The following is an 18,702-nucleotide window of genomic DNA, read 5'->3' as shown; positions in this document are numbered from 1 at the left end:
GGAGGGGGAACAGACTGGCTGGCAGGGGTGCAATTCCCCAAGAAACAAAGTATAAAGGGGGCTGCACAAACAGGGGAAAGATGCAGAGATGGAAGTCCCAGAAGGAGAGACAGAAGACCCAGAAGGAGAGACAGAAGACCCAGAAGGAGAGACAGAAGACCCAGAAGGAGAGACAGAAGACCCAGAAGGAGAGACAGAAGACCCAGAAGGAGAGACAGAAGACCCAGAAGGAGAGACAGAAGACCCAGAAGGAGAGACAGAAGACCCAGAAGGAAAGACAGAAGACCCAGAAGGAGAGACAGAAGACCCAGAAGGAGAGACAGAAGACCCAGAAGGAGAGACAGAAGACCGAGAAGGAGGGATAGAAGACCCAGAAGGAAAGATAGAAGACCCAGAAGGAAAGATAGAAGACCCAGAAGGAGAGACAGAAGACCCAGAAGGAGAGACAGAAGACCCAGAAGGAGGGACAGAAGACCCAGAAGGAAAGATAGAAGACCGAGAAGGAGGGACAGAAGACCGAGAAGGAGGGACAGAAGACCGAGAAGGAGGGACAGAAGACCGAGAAGGAGGGACAGAAGACCGAGAAGGAGGGACAGAAGACCGAGAAGGAGGGACAGAAGACCCAGAAGGAGGGACAGAAGACCCAGAAGGAGGGACAGAAGACCCAGAAGGAGGGACAGAAGACCCAGAAGGAGGGACAGAAGACCCAGAAGGAGGGACAGAAGACCCAGAAGGAGGGACAGAAGACCCAGAAGGAGGGACAGAAGACCCAGAAGGAGGGACAGAAGACCCAGAAGGAAAGACAGAAGACCCAGAAGGAGGGACAGAAGACCCAGAAGGAGGGACAGAAGACCCAGAAGGAGGGACAGAAGACCCAGAAGGAGGGACAGAAGACCCAGAAGGAGGGACAGAAGATCCAGAAGGAAAGATAGAAGACCCAGAAGGAGAGACAAAAGGGAACTCAACCATCGATGCATGCTTCTCTGTCCAGTGTTGAATGGGTAATATGAGTCTTGTTTGATGCAGTAACCTATTGCTTAAACAGTGCAATGTGTTAATCTCTGTCGATCGTCAATAAATTGTCACTGTAACCAATTGGTGTCAACTCGAATCATTCAGAACGATACGACAGGGTTGCTCACCCTAAGTATTACAGATGGGAGGCCGGCCAGGAGAGCACTGGAATAGTCAAGTCTAGAGGTAACAAAGGCATGGATGAGTGTTTCAGCAGCAGATGAGTTGAGGCAGGGGCGGAATCCGGCGATGCTATGGAGGTGGAAATGGGAGGTCTTAGTCATGGAACGGATATGTGGTCAGAAGCTCATCTCAGGGTCAAATAGGACATCAAGGTTGTGAACGGTCTGATTCAGCCTCAGACAGGTGTCAGGGAGAGCAATGGAGTCGGTGGCTAGGGAACGGAGTTTATGGTGGTGATCGAAGACAATGGCTTTGGTCTTCCCAATGTTTAGTTGGAGGAAATTTCTGCTCAAGCAGTGTGAGAAATCAAAGACAGTGGAGGGGTCGAGAGAGGTGGTGATGAGATAGAGCTGGGTGTCATCAGTGTACATGTGGAACCTGAAGTTGTGCCGAGCATAGATTCATCCGGATGAGCTAGGGTTCCAGCGCCTGTTCCCTGTCCAGTGACCCGATGCTGGAAAGTGAGCAGGATGGCCATGGAGGGCATGACCTCCTTCTGCCCCTCACCTGACCTCCGCACATGCTCACTTTCTAGCCTAGGGTCACTGGATCAGGATCAGGAGGAGGATAGCTACCAAGGCAGATATGGAATGGCCAATTGAGTTGAGGTACATGTAGGGAAGGGTTGGTGCTGGTGGAATTGCACCTCCTGAAGACGCGTGAGAAAGAGGGGGTGGAGGAGAAAAATCGGAGTGGAAAAATAAAATAAAGGCAAAATCTAGCCCAGTAGAGTCAAAGTTATCTCTTAAAGGCACCAGGCCACACGGCAGTGATCCAGATAGAATTGCAGGCTGAAGACTCTGGATCTCATGCTGGGCACTTGTCAGCCAAGAATCTGTGTGTTTTAGGTAAGTTCCTTTATAAATAAACTGATGTGATGGTGCTGTGTGATGGGTATTGTTCTGAAGCGATGAATGAACAGGGATTTTTCTGCTGGGTCAAGGCGCCTTGCTCTCTCTCTCTCTCTGCCGATAACGCGGGGCAGCTCTCGGTCATTCTCGAGGCCGCCCAATGGCGTTTGTCCAGAAATTCCCTGAATGTGGCAATGGTTTTAGTTAAAACTGAATCTGACCCAAGGTCAATAGTGCTGCAGGATCCACTGTCACCAACCCCAAAAAAATAAATAAGAAAGGAAGGGCTTGTATTTCTACAGCACCTTTCATGATCACTGGACGTCCCAAAGTGCTTTACAGCCAATGAAGTACTTTTTGAAGTGTAGTCACTGTTGTGGTGAGGGAGGCACGGCGGCCAGTTTGCGCACAGCAAGGTCCCATGGACAGCAGAGTGATAATGACCGCATAATTTGGTGATGCTGGTTGAGGTGATGGATATTGGCCAGGACACTGAGGTGATCTCCCCTGCTCTTCTTCAAAATAGTGCCGTGGAATCTTGTACGTCCACCTGAATTTGGTGTCTCATTCGAGGGCTGGTGCCTCCAACATTGCAGCACTACCCTCTGAGTACTGCACTGGGAGTGTCAGCCTAGATGAATAAAATACCAGAGGTACAAGGGACCTAAAAATAAGTCAAGTGAGGAACTTAGTGGATTATGTAAAGAAAATGGTAATGAAGAAAATAATGGGACTGAAGATAAACAAATCTCCAAGACCTGATGGTTTCCACCTCAGGTTATTAAAATAAATAAGTGAGGAAATTGCAGATGCATTGATCATAATTTTCCAAGCCCCTCTAGATTAAGGAATTGTGCCTTTGGTGTCACTCGATTATTTAAGAAGGGAGGGAGAGAGAAAACAAGAAAACCTGTCAGTTTAGCATCAATGGAAGTTATTAGAATCTATTATCAGGGACAGAGTGACTTAGCACATGGGCAGGTATCAGTTGAGAGTCTGCATGGATAGGTGTCAGCCGTGGCTCAGTGGGTAGCACTCTCACCTCTGAGCCAGGAGGTTGTGGGTTTGAGCCCCACTCCAGAGACTTGAGCACAATCCAGGCTGACACTGCCAGTGCTAATGCTGTACTGTTGAAGGTGCTGGTTTTTGGATGAGATGTTGAACTGAGGTTTGTCTGCTCTCTCAGGTGAATGTAAAAGATCTCATGGCACTATTTCGAAGAAGAGTTTTTGGAGATTTTATGGAGGTGTTCAAAATCATGAAGGGTTTTGATAGAATAAATAAGGCAAAAGTGTTTCCAGTGGCAGAAGGGTTGGTAACCAGAGGGCACAGATTTAAGGTGACTGACAAAAGAACCAGAAGTAACATGAGGAAACATTTTTTTACGCAGTGAGTTGTTGTGATCTGGAATGCGCTGCCTGAAAGGGCGGTGGAAGCAGATTCAATAATAACTTTCAAAAGGGAATTCAATAAATACTTAAAGGGAAAACACCTACAGGGCTATGGGGAAAGAGTCAGGGGAAATGGAATTATTTGGATAGCTCTACCAAAGCGCTGGCACAGGCACGATGATCCGAAAGCTTCTTCGGTGCTGTATCATCCTGTCATTCTATGAGTTATTGAATTCAACTTGCCAAGGTGGGATTTGAACTCACAACATCTAAGTTGCTGATCCACTACCATAATCCTTACTCTACCATACTGTGTGTGCACGTGTATGTGGGTGTGCGTGTGTGTACATGTAGGTGTATGTGTGTGGGCATTGGGTGAGGATTGGAATGGGCTTTGCTGAGATGCCCCCATGGTTGATTAGCCCATGGACAAGTACTACCTGGGGTCACACTGGGGCATGGACCTGCAGGGCACCTGGTGCTCTTTACCCACCCTCTTTCCCCCACTAGTATTCAGCACCTTTAAGAGAAGAAGGGGGCTGGGGGGGGGGGGATTTTCTAGACACAAAAGGCATCATCTAGACACAAAAGGCATCAAGGGGTATGGGGAGAGAGCAGGAATATGGTATTGAGATAGAGGATCAGCCATGATCATATTGAATGGCGGAGCAGGCTCGAAGGGCCGAATGGCCTACTCCTGCTCCTATTTTTCTATGTTCTATACCAGAAATAAGAAGCTTTGGTTATGAAGAGAAGTTTGAGATATTGAGATTATTTCCATTGGAGCAGAGAAAGCTAAGAGAAAGTTTATTTGAGGTCTTTAAAATTATGAAAGGTTTTGATAGGGTGAGTAAGGAAAGGTTGGTGAGTCAATGGTGAAGGGTTATCAATTTAAAACTGTTACTAAGTGAATGGGAAGAGCGGTTAGAAGAAATCCTTTATGTAGAAAAATGCTGGAGCAAAGAGTGATTTGCCACAGGGAATAGTTAGACTGCCTTCTCAAAATAATTGTTGTTACAGTTGTGGGGCTGGAGAGAGAGGGGGTTCCCCCAAAGTTGTTTTAAGATATTGGATAATACTCAGCTGAGATTCAGAAAAAAATGGGGAATCCCATTGCTGTGAAGTAAGCACACCAAGCGGGATCCTGCTGACTGATGTCATGTCACCCTAATGAATCCGCTTTGTACATGCTGTCTGACATGGAGATTATTTACAGGAGTGGCCTGTAAATTAATATTTCTCTATGGACAGCTAACTATTACAATTGTACTCACTAATAGAACTATCTCCTCTTTTAAATGCCCCTGATAAGAAGTTAACTGTTAATCAAAAAACATAAAAGAAAAGAAGCAACAATCACAGGGGGGAAAAAGTCACGGCTGCGACAAAGATTTGTTCCTGTAATGTGTTTGTGGAACAGAGGCTTTGAGATTCATTTTGGTGATGTCATCAGAAATGAAGTTCCTCTGTGTCATACCATGTGGTACTTCACTCGCTTTCCTGTAGTTCTATAGATACCCAGATTTCACTTCAGGATAAAAAAGGCCAATATCAATGTTCAGCTATTGATTCTGAACTCTTTTCAAAATCAAAGCTCCCACCTCTGCTTTCCAGCGTTAAAGCTGGCTGCCAATTAGAGAAGTCTTGCACTGGGCTGGCACACTGTCATTTTCAACCACAACTTAGTACCTCATTCAAGCTTCAGAATCATAATTTACACCTGCTCATGATTGGAAGTGATCCAGGACAGATGATGTGTATTCCGCAAGACCGCATCTAGTTTGGCTCAGCTTTGCCTTGTCCAGTATTCCAAACAAGTGTCAGAATGCCTGCTAATTCTTCCAAACCAGACTTCTGTTCAGGACAACAACCATTGCAAACCGAATTCCACAGGGCCATTTACACCAATGTTGTGCCCCTAATCCGGGGCTTGTGCCGCCGGTTCGCTCCAGCGGAACCCTGCTGTAGTCTATGGAGTCAGCTCATTTCAATCTTCATTGATGGTTCAGTAGCACAAATCCTGTGTAAAATGGACGTAGTGCTCTTGGGGGTGCTGGAGAGGTAGAAAATAAGGAGTGTAGCCTTTAAAAAATCAAGAATGTCATGGGGGAAATTGGAAGGTCTGCAACGGGTGGGGAGGAAGTCCGAGGCAGGGGAGGCCTGAGGTATCCTTGTGGGGACCAGGAGGAGTACTTAATAAATTAACAAAACATAACACTTACCTGTAGGCAGGATCTCCTGTAGCCAGGATCCAGCTTTCGCTGGCGGATTCGAGACACTCGAGTAGAAATTCGTCTTGGGCAGTGGCACAAAATGGCGCTATTGGATTGGTCGCCCATTATATGCAGCCCCTGATGATCAGTTCCATTGCAGTCAATGAAATTAAATATCAGGCGGCCAATCCAACACCGTGTGTTTTGTGCCACTGCCCGAGAAGAATTTCTATCCCTGCGGGCTGTGGTCGGATCCCCAGTTGAAATGGTGTGCACCTCCTGATGACGTCTAGGGAAGCAATATTGCCATTTAAATTAGACCCTGCTCCTCTGGGGTGGGCAGCCTTCCTGTCCCTAATTTCAGGCTAGTTCAAATGGTGGGGGGTAGGAACTCATTAGGAATGCGGCACGCACCATACCACCCCCCCACCCCCGCCCACACTATTCCCACTGGGCAGTGGTGTGAACAATTCCTCTCTAGAGTCTTAAAGAAGGGTTGGGGGAAAAGTTAACTTACCTTGCCTTCTGTGGTGAGGTTGTTAAACTTGTTCCTGCATTGCAAAGAAGTGCTGGGTTCAGGAGGTAGCAGTCGCTGCTCGAGCCACTCCCCTCCACAAAGTGCAGGCCACACGCTTGGCAGAGCTCTAGCCTCCAACTTCAAACAGTCGCTCCTGCTCTGGATCGCTGTTACAAGGACATGCAGGACTGGCTCCCTGGAGTTTGCTGCTTGTTTGTTTGATCTGACTGCTATCTTTGTCACCCAGGTTGCCTGCTTCCTCCAGTGCTGCCATTGTTCCTTTAAGCAGTAGCCAGTTATATATACACTTGCTGTACAAGGAGTGCGTTTCTTCTCCAGCTAGCTTCCAGCCCCCGCACCGCACAACAGTTCTGTCGGAATTTCAGGCTCACCATTTACTGTGAATGAGTGGGGCTTAACATGGATGGAAAATAAAACTTTAGCTTCAAATAGTCTTTACTAATGTTTTTTAACTATCTATTTGAACTACTAGGAGCCCCTGTGGTTCTCCTCAGGATAGGACCTTAATGATGTATTAAGCTTTTATTGTTGAAAGTGAGGTTAGCATGACAGTCCTAAACTCAATGTTCAACATGCCTGACTGCTCAGACTGAGAACTCTAGCAATGATATAAATAACTCATTTTCAAACCATTATAACACAGAAGGGGGGCTATATTGGATAGATCCCGAAAACGGGCGCGGGAATCACGATGCACGATTACCCCGCTCATGTTCGATGCAATGCAGGTAGCACGGCACCTTCATGCTGCCTGCTCATTATCATGATTTCTGTGTGAAGCCAGCACTAATCACGCTGTTGATTGGCTGGACGCATCAGCAGGGGGCCCAAAATCATAACTTGCCAGCACTACTTACACCTAGCCTGCACTGCTTAAAGCTAGCCTGCACCTCTTAAAGGGGGAGGAGCATTGTGGCTGGAGCAGGTGCTGGGAGTCCTTTCTGAGCTGAATCTGACCTGGGAAAGAGAGAAAAATGGCTGAACACGGGACAGAGCGGGCACCAAGGTTTTCCAACGCTGCACTAGAGGCCTTGGTGGAGGAGGTGGAAAGGAGGAGCGATGCCCTGTATCCGCAGGGGGGCAGGAGGCCCTCCAGATACACGATGAGAAGGCAGTGGAAGCAGATAGCCGCAGAAGTCAATGCCAGGAGTTTAGCCCCGAGGACCTGGATGCAGTGCTGCAAGAAGTTTAATGACCTCATCATTAACAGGACAAGGTCAGTGAATGCATCTTAAAATGCCATGTCCTACTAACTGCACCATTAGCCTCAGTCACATCTCAATTCACCACGCCACCATCACTCAATCTCTATCAATCAGGACTGATATCTAACATTCATATGCTTCACCTCACCCTCACACACTTAGCACTGTTGCAAACCTCAAACCCACATCTCGCAGCTTGCACACACTGCCAGCTATTCAACTATGGCAGCCACATCACCCAAACAGTTTGCACGTCACTCACAAATACATTTCCCTCTCTCTTGCAGGAGAAGATGGCACACAACAGGAGGCAACAGGAACTAACCGGAGTGAGGAGAGGCACACCAGCATGTTCTAACCCCCATGGAGGAGACGGTGCTGGCCATTATTGGAACAGTCATTGCTGAGGTCATGGCCAGCGGTGGGGCTGAATCCATTAAAGATGACGATATCCTCATATGTAATCCTCCTTCTCACATCCCACTTCCCCCTCATCTCACAATCTCTTCTGACTTACAAGCTGCGGAAGGTGTAAGGATGCACTTCTTACTTTCCCCTCTCCCCTCACTACAACGTTACCCTTGTCCCTTTTACCTTTTAGATACCCAAGAACTGCAACCTGGCCATGTAGAGGAGGAAGACCAAGAAGACAGTGATGATGAAGACACACCAGCACTCAATTTGACACTCGCAGCCACCAGCTCAGCTATTGACACTGCCTGTATGTTAAAGATATCATAGAGGTGGGATCTGCACATGGTGAGACACTGGGCACAAACGCGCTGCAGCCAGGGCAGGGGGCAAGGATAACGCAGGTGCCAGCTCGCCGGAGGGTGAGGATGCACACAAGTTCTGCTGCAGAGGACTCAGATGAAGACTTCGATGGGACAGGCTACAGAAGAAGGCTGATGGGTCTCCGAAATGCTTGGTGCTTTGGGAAGCCAGCCAGAAATTCTGTGTTCATTGTCAAGGAACATGGAGGAGTCTGACACTAACTTGGCACAGGGCTTTGTGCAGAGTTTGGAGCCCATCCATTCCAGCATAGAACTGGTGGCCAAGTCCATCAACACACTTGTGGACCCAACCATGATGCAACGTCTGATGGCCAATGTCTCAGGTTCCATTGCAGCACAAGCAGCAGCCACCAAAAGTCTGAGTGCTGCAGTGGAAGCTCAAAATGATATCATGCAAGGTCAGCTTGCTGCCATGCAATCTCAGACTTCTGCCACCATGGCTGTGTATACCAGTGCTCAAAGGGGCTTGCAGGGTGTCACAGCAGTCCAGCAATCTGTCCTCCAACAGATTACTAGGATTGCTGAGGTGACACCCCGGGGGAGTGGCAGTAGGTCCATGAAGCACGAACTTGCTGTCCTCTCTCACAATGACAACATTTGTGATCCCAACCCTGCCCCTCCGCAGTGCCCTTGCTGTTTCCAGTCAGCCAGCCAGCCCAGACTGCTGCCGCCCATGCGGGATGTTGCAGTCTGAAGCCGGGCCTCCTAGGCCCAGAGCTGCTTGAAGTCATCATCCAAGGCCATCTGCAGTCTCCTCCACTGAAAGTCAGCAGCCTCCCACCTGCCATGCTGCAGCACTTCATAGGAGCACTAGGGCAGGCAAAGGCACATGGAAGACAGGTTTGGAATGTGTATTTTGTGTTGGCTTTTATTTTTGCATTGTAGCCAAGAGGACAATGTAATGGTCAGTGACAGAGGGAATGTAAGTAGCGTGGGACTGTTGGTGAATGGGAATTGGGGTTGAGGTTACTGGTAATGCACTCAAATTAGTTCTTCACGTACAGCCCGGGCAGAAAGGGGCTGTCTAGGTTGCAGCCTCCATTCCTCTTCCTCCTCCTCCTCCTCCTCCTCCCTCTTCTAGCAGCTTGTCCAGCTCTGTGTGGCCTCTGTTCATTCTCCCAGTCATGCTCGATTCCAAGAGGAAGGCCTACTAGTGCACCCATGTCTGGGACCAACTCGCTTATGCAGAAGCCTTGAGGTCAGCAAAAGCACTTCACATAAACGGGCGCAATTGGCGGAAACTCACCGTCCTCGTTATTTCAATCTGGGGGCATGGCAATTTTGTGGGTGGGGCCAGCTTTAGGTAACTGATTTTTAGACCAGCGTTAAAGATCGCAGAAACTCAATTTATGCTTGCCATAACTTACATTTAAAATTCCCCGATCTTTTGCACTGTTCGGCTGATTTCATCTATTTTGCACTGATAATACTAACACAAACGAACAGAAACTCTACTCCATTATCTTTAAAGTACATGTAAGTCTTTGACACACTGAAGTATAAAACAAATATTTGATCATCTGACTATGAAGGATTTGGATTTCAAAGTCTCCCAAGTTAAAAATATTGTAAGTCACCCTGAATTGTATAACCAGAAGTTTTTTGACAAATCAGCGTAAAGTGTTCAATGTTTTTAAGTGAGAATCAGTTTTCTGTGCTTTATCTGGTTTTGTACCGGCTTGGTTATCACAATGCCCTGAAAGTTCATGTGGCCATTTGTCCTGATGATCTGCTGTAGGGATGGGACTTTCATCAGCCATTCACTCCAGCACTGACCTCACTGTAGAATGCAAGGTCAGCTCATCATCATGATCCACTGGTGTTGGCGGGCTGAGCTCAATGCAGGAGTTAAGAGTTCGAAATTTCTGTTGCAGCTTTTAAAGAGCCAGGAATATCTGAAGATTGTAGCAGCAGACTAGCAGAGAAGCAGGTAGATAATTAACATTTTGCAAGACTCAGATAGTTAGTAGGTAGCTGTAGCAGATGGCTTGTGTGAGATTTTGGGGAACTTTTAAAGAATGTCAAGTTGAGGAGTAGGCAGAGATACCCAAAGAAGGGAGCAGGGCATTAGAAGGAGGTAAAAGATAATAAAGTTTTAATGATGCTGACCTTCAGATGCTCCAAGATGAAATACAGAAAAGGAGAGAATGACTGCTGGGACCCAATGGAAGGAACCGTAAAAAAAAGTTTCTTGGGAGGTGGCACTGGCACTGAGTGCAATGCCTCTCACACCCAGAACTAGGAACATGGGAACATAGGACATAGGAACAGGAATAGGCCATTCAGTCTCTCGAGCCTGTTCCGCCATTCAATTAGATTGTGACTGATCTGTGCCTCAATTCCATCTTCCTGCTTTGATCCATATCCCTTGATTATCTTACCTAATAAAAATCTCAAACGATCTCAGTCTTAAAAAAATGTAATTGACCCAACATGCACAGAATTTTGAGGGAGTGAGGTCCAGATTTTCACTCATCTATGTGTGAAATATTACTTCCTGATTTCGCTCCTAATTGGCCTGGCTCTAATTTTAAGACTGTGTCTCGTTAAATCTGGATTTCCTCACCAGAGGAAATAGGTTATCTGTATCGACACCATCAAATCCCTTTATCATTTTAATTCCTCAATTAGATCACCCCTCAACTTTCTAAACTCAACTAAGATTATGCAACCTGTTCTCTTAATTTAACCTTTTATTTGAAATAAAAACATAAAGTGCTGAAAAACACTCAGCAGGTCAGGGAGCAGGTCAATCTAAAACATTAACTCTGTTTCTCTGTCCACAGATGTTGCCTGAGCTGCTGAGTGTTTCAGCATATTGGCCCAGAAATTCGGGTCGGAGGCTTCCCGCGGGTGCAAGCCTCCGACCTGCACTTACCTAGCACGCCGGCCGTTGAGCTGTGGGCCCGCGTAGGATTCCGATCCTGGGCCTGCTCCAACTGCCGGCGTGCAGTGCTTGTGTATCCCAGGGCCATGGAGAGCCAATGATAACAGAGAAATGCCCATTCATAAAATTGACAGGAAGAGCTGTCAAAACTATAAATACTATAAGCCCCAAAACATCACTAAAACCTCAAATAAATTTAAAAGAAAAATCACATTTTTAAAATAACTATAAATTACATAAAATAACTATTTTAAACAATAATTTAAATTTTTGAAAAAATTAATTACATTTTCTAACGGCTAAAAATAAACTTACCTTTCTTTAAAGTATTTAAAAATAATAAACCTGTGGAAAAAGTGTTTTAACTTTAATTAATTCACCACTTACCTTGTTAAAAGCAGGCCTTGCGCCTGCTTTTTATATGTGTAACTCCTGGAGACTTACCCTCCTGGAGAAACCTGCAAAAAAAACGTAAGTTCCATGCGCACGCGCTGCCTCTCCGGCATACGTGTTCGACCTCTGAACCCTTTCCTTTAAGGGAACGGAAGTTCCGGTTTCCCACGCATGCGCAGTGCATGCACGAAACCGACACTTCCATTGGGCCTACGGGTGAGTACCCCGTGCGTACTCACCTGTGGAGATCCGAATTTCTGGGCCACTGTATGTTTTTATTCAGATTTCCAGCATTCACAGTATTTTGCTTTTGTTTAAGTCCTGATATCTTTCTGGTGAATCTGCGCTGTAGCCCCTCCAAGCTTAATGTACTGTTCCTTAGGTGCGGTGTCCAAAATTGAACACAGTACTCCAGATGTGGTTTAACCAAGGCTCTTTACAACTGAAGCATCACTTCCTTACCTTTGTATTTCAAACCCCTTGAGCTAAAGGCCAACATCCCATTAGCTTTTTTGATTACTTCTGCACACTAGCTTCTAGTGAGTTGTATACATAGACAACCTAAATCCTTTTGCTCCTCCATAGCTCCTAGTCTTTCACTATTAAGAAAATATTCCCATTTGTCCTTCTTGGACCCAAAGTGGATGACCTCACACTTCTCCACATTGAACTCCATCTGTCACAGTTTTGCTCACTCACTTAATCTGTTTACGTACCTTTGTAACTTCCTGCTCCCAGCTTACTGTGCTTCCTAACTTAGTGTCATCTGCAAACTTGGATATACAACTCTCTATTACTTCATCCAAGTTACTAATAGGTATGATAAAAAGCTGAGGCCCCGGTACTGGTCCCTGGGAAACACCACGGGCTAGATTTTCGTGGAGCCGTCAGGCAGGGTTTCAGGCATGTGGGGGGGGGGGGGAAATCCTGAATTTGGGGGTCCCTACACCATCCCGCCCAAAACCCCGCCCCACGTAAGTTTCAGGGGCGGCGGGTACCCGCCCCGCACTGGGACCCGCCGAAACCAGGCGGGAAGGGATTAGTGCCAATTAACTGCCTGTTAACAGGTAGTTAACAGGCAGTTTTTAGCCAAATCCCTATTTTGAGGGGTTTCGTGTGGGTTTCCCGACGGCTCCAAACCACGCCAGGTTAGAGCAGGCGGGCCGTCGGGTTGAAGGAGTTGGAGGGGTCGCGATGTTGGCGCTCAGGTGAGTGATGGGTTCATGAGTGTAAAGGTAAGTGTGTTTGGTGTGTCTAAAGTGTGTAAAGAACTTTTACTTACCTGTACTTTCTTCCTGTAGCCATCGGGAGCGCATCACTCAGCCGGAACTGAAAGCTGAACTGCTGCGATCTGTGAAAAGTAACAGCCTTCAGCTTTGAGTGCCGGTGAGAGTTCTAACTGAGTCTGTGCAGAATGACTCATGGTAGAACTCAGACTGTCAGTGTTTCACAGCTTCAAACAGCTGTCAAACACTGATATTTCATCTGTCAAGAACTCTTGACAGATGAAATTTCAGTCTGTGACGTCACCTGTTGCCGGGTGGTCCTTAATTGGCCTGCTGAGCCCATTGGGTGGGCTCAACAAGGTCAATCAAGGGAAAATCACGCGGATTGGCCGGACGTCGAAGTAGGCGGGTCAAAAACCCGAAAGGGGAAGTCCCGCCTTCTTCCCGACAGGTTCGGGAAAATCTACCCCCACTTGTCACATCTCACCAATCAGAGTACATTCCCTTTATCCCTACTCTGTCTGCTACCTCCCTACCAATTACCAACCCATATCACAAAATTACCTCTAATTCCATGCGCTTTCATTTTTTCTAATAATCTGTTGTGTGGAAGCTTATCAAATGCCTTCTGGAAATCATATAGACAACAACTATAAACATTGCGCTATCCACCATGCTGGTGACCTCCTCAAAACGTTCAACTAGATTAGTCAGACATGACCTACCCTTCAAAAATCCATGAAATCAATCGAGCAGAGTGCAAACCTGGCTGCCGATTTGTTATCGTTCATATTGTGCAACCACCCAAGAAGACTTTATACATCACTGTTCCTGCCAAAACTGCTCTATATTTAAACATAGAAGCCTACAACTTCCATATTCCAAGTCAAAAGGCCAGAAGTGCAACGGGCCAGGACTTCCACCCACCACTGAGTACTTTGTATTTTTTGAAAAAATCCTATTTGAACTCTTAAATAAATCAGATATTGTCCAGAAAAATTTGTAATGGCCGCATCGATGTGGACAAAGATATTTTGCAAATTACCCTCATGATTGCTTTGACTTCATTGCAATCATGGTTTTGCCTGGCAGCTTGGCTTCTGCTATAACTAACTGAAGGTATGGCATCTAAGTTATACAAATGTTCTGTGCAACACATGTTATAGAACTTGTAGTAATGTGATTGGGAGAATAAAGTGTTTTGGGTAGCTGAAACCTGTCAGTTTATTCATCACAGCGCAGATGTTTGCAACTTTATCCTTCCAATGTTATCCAGGTTTTGTCTCGTTCTGTTATGTGTATGTATGTGAAAGCATATATGTTTAATGCTCGGACAACCATTAGCACTCATGCTCAGGCTGGAATAATACCTGTATTCAATATATATATATGTTATATTCAACACAGATTCTAGAATAAGAAGGTCAGATCAATCCTCCCTATGATAACATCTTGAGCCTAAGGATCTGAACAGAGTGGCCCACTTGAAATAATTTTTTTGGAGTATTTTACAGAATTTCTGTAACTGAGGTTCTGCACATTGCTTCATTAATAACTTCCTGTGACTATTCTAGACTAAGTGCGCATAAATAAGGAATCTATTCAAAAAACAAGCCTGTGCTAAAGGCAGAGTTTGAGTCCACAGCAGAACTGTCATTTTTATTAAATGCCAGTAATCTCCCAAATCTGCATTTATCTGCCTTATGTCACTACATCCAAGGTTCCAGTTTCTCCTGCCGCGCAGTAGCAAATAACCAACATCTTAAACAAAAATTTCAATGTGGCTTTTCTATTGCACATTTGCAAATGGAACCTGAATTTGAACTTAACATTGTTCAGAGGTCATTCAGTGGTTTTATAATTTGGTAAGAAATTCTGTTTTGAAACACTGTTAAATAAATTTTAATTCTATCAGAAAAATACACAATCCTGCAAATCACACAAGTCCAATAATGTTATAAACGGGAACATAACCAAGTTCTGCCAGGTTTTTTCCCCATTCACAAAGGCAAGAGAAATTCCAATATTCTTATGTCTCAGGAGCAGTTGGGGTGGGGTTGTGTGTGGGGGTGTGTGTGGGGGTGGGGGGAGATGCATTCAGGAATGTATCCCTGGTAGCCCCATTGTACAAATTAGAAAAGGGGAGGGAGAGGGGATTAGGGAAGATGTCTATTGCTGAGATCAGGTGTAGGTACATCACGGAGGGATTGATTACCAGTTTGCACTAGAGGACAGGAGCTTTAGAAGTGATTTTATTGAAGTTTTGATAATCCTAAAGGGTATAAACAAAATAAACATTAATATGTTTAATGTAGTTATAGATTCTACATCAAGAGGGAGTGTGAAAAGACATTTTAGATTTAATTACTTTACACAAAGTGGTGAATGCATAGAATGGAATGCCAAGGGAAACAGTGAGGGAATAATTCTATCAGCAAATTCAAGAGAGACTTGGATAAGTAGCTGGCAAAAAATATGAATATAAGTGTATGAGACATCAGCAGCAGCCAGATGGATTGCAATAATCTTTTCCACTCCTATACAATCCTACATTCCTGTACTTACTGGCTCCCTATCTTTAATGTATCGATTTCAGAATCCTGGTCCTCATCTCTAAGTTTTGTGCCAGTCTATCTCTGCAACCTCCCTCAGCTCACACCCTCCATTCTTCTGATTCTGGTTCATTTGCACCTAAGTGAAAGTTATTTTTATTGTTGTTGCTGTGATTATAAATGCAGTGGCATTGTATGGATTATTACAATGATATACAGAAGTATTAACACAATCTTAATAATTAACTACTATAAACCAAATGAACTTTGTTATTTTACTTTATGATTCCATCAAGACTCCTGACATGCATTAAGGTTCTTGCAACCCCCCTCTATCATCCATTAATCCACACATGCAACATGGATCACTTTCCATTTGCTTATAAAAATGGCCACTTGAGCTACAAATTTCATGGCAGAGCAACTATAGTACAGATTAAACTTCACCTTCTAATTGTACATGGACTGTGCCACAGTGTATGCAGTGTTCTGTGATCTCAGGGTGTATGCAATGAGATTGTTTGGCAGCTCCCAAGGTCAGAAACAGAAACTGAAAAATGAACTGAAATTTGTCTTTGGTTTATGTTTTCAAAAGAGATTCCATAGAAAATGGTAACAGCTGTTTCATCATCTTTACTTCACTATGTGAACAGTGTTCTTCAGATTAAACACATTCACATCTGCTATATGTAAAGTCTATCCAAAATCAGCTTTATAAAACAATGATATGGAAAAATGATATTGTGGTGTTAGCTACATGAGAACTGCAGTACAACTGTGAATTCAAGTACAAGGCCACAATTTTAGTTGGTTCAGATTTAATCACAATAAGCCACTGTAAAAAGGTTCTGTGCCTTTCTACTTGCAATTGAGGTGAATATTATGAATTAACTTTCAAATATTACATAAGTGAAAGCAAAAGTGTATTATAAGCTACATTTTTAAAAACATTCTCAAAGCTCCCCCTGAGCTTACCCAATCAGTAGCAGAGCCATAAAGACCAGAAAGCTCTTGGGTTCAGTTCCTGTTCTGTGCTGAGTTAGCTGACCCTCGGGTAGGGTGGGGACACTATAAATTGGTTTCAGTACCCATAGGTTAAGGCTGGGAAAATTGGCAATGGTTTTTACTCCTGATCACTATCCAGTGATTCGTGCTGGCAGTGCACATGCAGGGATGTTGGGTGAGGTCAGGTTTGGGCACAGCTCTGATGCCTCCTCCATGTGATACTGATTTTGTGAATGTATTTTGAGCTCACAACTGGTCTTTGTAGCGCCTGCTGATAAATGTTGAGATTTCTGCTAACTGATAGTTCAAACATGCAGTGGGAAGAATTGAATAATTAGAGAACAGAAATCGATGTCTGGCTTTACAGTGGAGACAAAGTGTGATATCAAATCAGTTTGTGACAGTACACATACCCGAGAAGTAGCATGGTTTGATCTTGATTGGCTGTAAAGCGCTTTGGGACGTCCGGTGGTCGTGAAAGGTGCTATAATAATGCAAGTCTTTCTTTCTTGATTGTTGGAACTGTCTCGGGGATGTATTAACATTTCCTACAAGTGCAAAATCTCTACTTCCCCAAGCCTCATTGTAACATGCTGTTTAGTTGCATGTTAGTAACAGTTCCAGAAATGACTCATTATCTGCATGTGACTCACCAAACCTTGAAACCCTTATTAATAGGTTGAACTTTGGTATTCAATGTGCCTGCCCTGTGCAAACTCTGCACCACAACATTTTCGAACCTGATGCTGGATTTTTTTGTACAGTATGTCATAAATGGAGCCTCTTATCCAACACTCAATTTATCTAAAGATATAATAAACATACAGTAAATGTTGCTACAAATGAAAAGACAACTTTGTAAATAAAATGAATTCTTTATCAATGCTAAGTTAATGTACACTTCATCTGATGATAAAAGGTAAAATTTAATGAAAATAAATGCACAATTTATCTACAGTTCCATTCCAGCCTATTTGATTAGCTTTTCTCACAGTATGTGGCAGCTATAGCCATCTGCCTCCCTTGATTTTCAGAAGCCATAGAGATGGATAAGTGCTCAGGACAATTATATATACAACTTGTTAATGATTTTATTGCTACTGAAATGAAATGCTTCAAATAAAACGGCAGGAAACTCACTTTACCCAGACTCACCCTTACACAGCTGTAAATATGTATTACTGTAACTAGCTGTAATTGTACGACAGTTTAGCAGCATTTAGGAAAACAAAGGCAGCTATTACAATTGGAAATGAGGTCAACTTAAAGGAATTTATACCTCATAGCTGATGACCCTAGTTAATGAGCAGGCACATAGATATGGAAATGTGTTCTTTTTGTCTGGAATTGGTTTATTACCTTCATAGGGAACACAAAAACATCTGCATTAAGCTGAGACATTAGAAGCCACATTATTCTATTGTGTTGATGCAAATAAAGAGTGCTTGTGGTTTACTGACTTTAGTGGTGAGGCCTCAATGAGCTGAAGGAGTAACTTTTCAATTAGTGTGAATGGAATGCCTAAATGGCCTTTAATTTGCAGGATTTGGTTTCAAAGAGATTAAAGTGTTCTCAAGGTGAAAAGTGCAAGAACCAGAATGATTGCATTGAAGAATTGTGTCGGTTAAAACTTCCAAATAATGGCTAGACTGTCAAATTATATTGTAATATTATCCGAGTTTGCAGTCACACTTTGGACTGCTTCCTAATCCTACATCAACACTAAACGTTATTGAAGAAAAAATGCAGTTCTTCTAATAATTAACCATAATTGAGTTATAAATGCTGTATTCAGTTACTTCCTATAATTTAATCTACTCCCGATAATTCAATGCCATTTTTGCACTAAAAATTTAAATTAACCAACATAGATAACAGAGCAAAGTGGGAATTTAGTGCTAAAAATGAATTATCAGATAATATGAATTAAATGACTTTGAATGAAAAGTAGATTGTATATGTTGCCTTGCTGATAATTTAGCCAGAGTAATTGCATTCAAATCCATATTATGTCTATCCTGATTTCAAAGAAGGAAATTGTTTCTGAATTCCAATTTGTTTCTAGCATTGTCGATAATAGATATTGTTTTACCCAAGTCTACTTTTAAGTAACTTATCAACTGTCCTGTTAAATCTTAAGAATTCCACTGTTTCCAAACACTGAAATAATCTGTAACGGCTCCAAAAAAACCTATATTAATTGTATAAGAATTATTGCTGATGAAAAATCCTTTTTGGGGTGGCGCAGTAAGTTTGGCTTCAACACACACACAAATGCAAATACATAAAGGATTCTCATCCATTCTTTCTGCTGTTCTGATGTAGGCTCTATTTGAGAATGAAGCAAAATAATGTTTAAACTAAAGATTTGAAAGAAATATTCTATATTTTGAATACTGATTCTTAAACCTTCAAAATGATAACTGTATAAATTAACATTTTGGAAAAAG

Source organism: Somniosus microcephalus, chromosome 6 (genome assembly GCF_052327205.1).
Source record: "Somniosus microcephalus isolate GS21.2 chromosome 6, FLI_Smic_1.0, whole genome shotgun sequence".
Classification (NCBI taxonomy): Eukaryota; Metazoa; Chordata; class Chondrichthyes; order Squaliformes; family Somniosidae; genus Somniosus; species Somniosus microcephalus.
The sequence above is the reverse complement of the archived record's forward strand: the minus strand, read 5'-3'. Positions refer to the sequence as shown.